The sequence below is a fragment of the Garra rufa genome, chromosome 22 (assembly GCF_049309525.1).
Source record: "Garra rufa chromosome 22, GarRuf1.0, whole genome shotgun sequence".
In the NCBI taxonomy this organism is placed as follows: domain Eukaryota; kingdom Metazoa; phylum Chordata; class Actinopteri; order Cypriniformes; family Cyprinidae; genus Garra; species Garra rufa.
The window spans coordinates 6,334,488-6,338,561 of record NC_133382.1 but is presented as its reverse complement, the minus strand read 5'-3'; positions in this window follow the sequence as shown (position 1 = coordinate 6,338,561).

The window sequence follows — 4,074 nt, the reverse complement described above, 5'->3', positions numbered from 1 at the left end:
CATTGTTGTCAAATAAGAAATCAACTGTTGTGACAGGTGAAATAATCGCAGATCGTCTGAAAGCTTTTTTTTTTGTTCTTCCCTAAATGACCAAATGCCTAAATGCCAAGGTTTGTACTTTTTCTTGAACTTTGGCCGTGACTTCATTACATTTCCTCTTTTAGCTGCTATTGTTTATTGTTTCTGTTGTTATACACAATGCGTTATCTCTGTCCTAAACAGTTGCTTATCTTTGCAGCAGGGTTTTCCAGCCTGGAACTTTAAAACAAAAAAACAAAAAGTAAGAAATGTTTAGCTTTTTTTGATAATTAGTCAGAAATGGTTTGGAATATTTTCAGAAAGTATAACCAGAAAGTACAACAGGTTACATATATGTGCAAAGTCAAAAAGTAAACTGTCACTGAATTATATTATATGATATTATAGTAATATTTTTCATGATCCTAATAACCATTGATATAAAGACATGCTTACATTCTTAGTTTTTTAGAGTTATACACTATCAGTCAAAAGTTTTTGAACAGTAAGATTTTTAAAGAATTCACCAAGCCTGCATTTATTTGTTTCAAAATACAGGAAATGTAGTTAAATTGTGAATTTTTTACTATTTAAAATAACTGCTTTCTATTTGAATATATTTTAAAATGTATTTTTTTTCCTGTGATCAAAGCTACATTTTTTAGCATCATTACTCCAGTGTCACATGATCCTTCAGAAATCATTCTAATATGCTGATTTGCTGTTCAAAAAATGTTTAAATTATTATTATAAATATTTTAAACAGTTGAGTAAATTTTGAATAAAAAGATCCAAAGCTTTTGTAACATTATTCACGACTATACCATTCAAAAGCTTAGAGTCATTATACATATATTTTGAGGGGAAAATAAATTATAGAAATTAATACTTTTATTTAGCAAGGATGCTTGAATTTGACCAAAGGTGATGATAAAGACATTTATAATGTTATATAAGATTTCTATTTCAGATAAATGTTGTTTCTGAACCTTGTATCCATCAAAGAAAAAGAAAATTCTATAAAATGTTTTTTGAGCTGCAAATATTGGAATGATTTCTGAAGGATCATGTGACTGGAGTAATGATACTTAAAATTCAGATTTCAAATAACAGGAATAAATTACATTTTCAAATATATTCGAATAGAAATGTTATTTTAAACAGTGAAAAATATTTCACAATTTTAAATAAAAATAAATGCAGGTTTGGTGAGCAGAAGAGACTTAAAAAAAACCCATTAAAAATCTTACTGTTCAAAAACGTCTAATTTGTAGTGTAAGTTAGGACTACATTTTTTAACAAATGGAAAAAGCAGTTTTGATGATTATCCAAAATTGCGGAAAATATTTAAAATAGAAAATACGACTAGGCCTGTCCAGGTTTTTGGTGCATTAATTATGCACTTTTTAAGACGAGACACTGCAGGTGAATAGTGTAAAAATAAAAAATAGTTATGACCTTACTTACCCAGTTGATTGATTACATTGATAATTGCAAACATATTACAAGTTTTCTCAAATGTTACCTTTAAATATGCAAATAAGGAATTATTTAAAGGGATGGTTCACCCAAAAATGAAAATACCAGAGCGCGTTCACATGTAACGAGCCGGATGATGAGCTCGTGCTCAGGACAGATGGACGTGGCTGTGTATCAAAGGTAATAATTGATATAAATACTGTTCAGTTTTTCGCAAAAACCGTTCGTTTCATGTCTTACGACATCAATGTATCGTCACGAGCCGCAGGGTGTAATTTGGATTTGTCTGTGCATGTTTTTGTTTGCTTTTAAAGGTTTGGTGCCCATCCACTTCCTTCTGAAAAAACAAAGTTACCTACATCTTGGATGCCCTGGGGGTAAGCAGATAAACATTTTTGGGTGAACTATCCCTTTAATGAAATATGCCCTAATTTGCATACATTTCTAAAGCAAAAATCTAAACACTGGATGAAGTCCAGAGTCATATTAGAGTCAAAAGTTTTTACAGAGGGAATTTTGGGTATCTCATTTTGTCACTTCATAATTCAGAAAAAAAAAAAACAGGAAACAGGAAAACTATATTTAAAAACTATATAACTGTCATGATCGGGGCTGTGGGTTTTCCCTCAGCCACCTGAGGTCGCTGTTTGCACTGCACTCTGATTCTTCACGTCTGTTTTGTCATTTGCACTGATTACACTCACATCTGTCCACAATTATCTGGTCTATAAGAACACTCATTTCCCACTACTCATCCTGGCTGCATTGTCTCCTGTACTGTCTTCGTGTGTGTTATCCTGACTCCTTGACCGTGTTCCTGTTTTGTTTATTTTTGATCTTAGATTCTTGTCGTGCTGTGCCGTGTTGGCCTTTTGTTTTGTTTATTTTCTGTTAATAAAATACTTACCTCCTGACGCGGCGGTGACCGCGCTCTCTGTTCCGTACTCGGCGGTGACCGCGCTTTCTGTTCCGGACGCGGCGGTGACCGCTCTCTCTGTTCCGGACGCGGCGGTGACCGCTCTCTCTGTTCCTGACGCGGCGGTGACCGCTCTCTCTGTTCCGGACGCGGCGGTGACCGCTCTCTCTCTGTTCCTGACGCGGCGGTGACCGCTCTCTCTGTTCCTGACGCGGCGGTGACCGCGCTCTCTGTTCCTGACGCGGCGGTGACCGCGCTCTCTGTTCCTGACGCGGCGGTGACCGCGCTCTCTGTTCCTGACGCGGCGGTGACCGCTCTCTCTGTTCCGGACGCGGCGGTGACCGCTCTCTCTTTTCCGGACGCGGCGGTGACCGCGCTCTCTGTTCCGGACGCGGCGGTGACCGCTGACGTTCCTCTGGCGGCGAGGCCAGTTCGCGTACCTCTGGCGGCGGTGCCCGCGGACATTCCTCTGGCGGCGAGGCCAGTTCACGTTCCTCTGACTGCGGTGCCCGCGGACGTTCCACTGGCGGCGAGGCCAGCTCACGTTCCTCTGGCGGCGAGGCCAGCTCACGCTCCACTGGCTGCGGTGCCCACGGACGTTCCACTGGCGGCGAGGCCAGCTCACGTTCCACTCGCGGCGAGGCCAGCTCACGTTCCTCTAGCGGCGGTGTCCGCTCACGTTCCTCCGCTGCACGGGCCTGGCCCGCCATCCCTCCCCCTGATGCACCTTCCACCGTTCCTCCTCCCTCCAGAACTTTTGTTTTGGGAACGTCTGGTAGCCGTTCCCTAGAGAGGGGGTACTGTCATGATCGGGGCTGTGGGTTTTCCCTCAGCCACCTGAGGTCGCTGTTTGCACTGCACTCTGATTCTTCACGTCTGTTTTGTCATTTGCACTGATTACACTCACATCTGTCCACAATTATCTGGTCTATAAGAACACTCATTTCCCACTACTCATCCTGGCTGCATTGTCTCCTGTACTGTCTTCGTGTGTGTTATCCTGACTCCTTGACCGTGTTCCTGTTTTGTTTATTTTTGATCTTAGATTCTTGTCGTGCTGTGCCGTGTTGGCCTGTTTGTTTGTTATTTGTTTGTTTATTCATTAAAAACTTACTTACCTGCATCTGGACCCAGACCTCCCTGTGTGATCGTGACAATAACACTATATTTAAAAAAAAAAAATTAAGGAATAAAACGTATAAAATTAAACAAATTATAAACAAACAAATCCCTCTGTAAAAACCTTCAGGATGTAGACAGGAATAAAAATGTAAAGTCTGGTGTCTGTAAGCGCTACTGAAGTCGAGATTTATGGCTCAGTGTAGGAGAAAAACTCTTTTGGAGAAAGCAGCCTTTAAAAATATGGATTGGAATTGAAATTTATTGACACAAATAGATAAAGTGCTATAAAATAAACACTTAACAGTGTCTTTTGGATGTTTTCTTTCCACTAGTCTAAAAAAAAACACTATGAAAAACCAAAAAGGCCAAAATCTCAAATTTGACAGGTGTATGAAAAAACAGCATTTTGCCTGCAGTGTCTCTCCTTAATTTGGTGCATTGTTAAGCACTTGTATATATAGCAGATTACTAGAAAAGCAGCTCTGCACCAAATTGACTCTAAAATAAATAAAAAATAAATCAGTGTACTGATCTGGAAC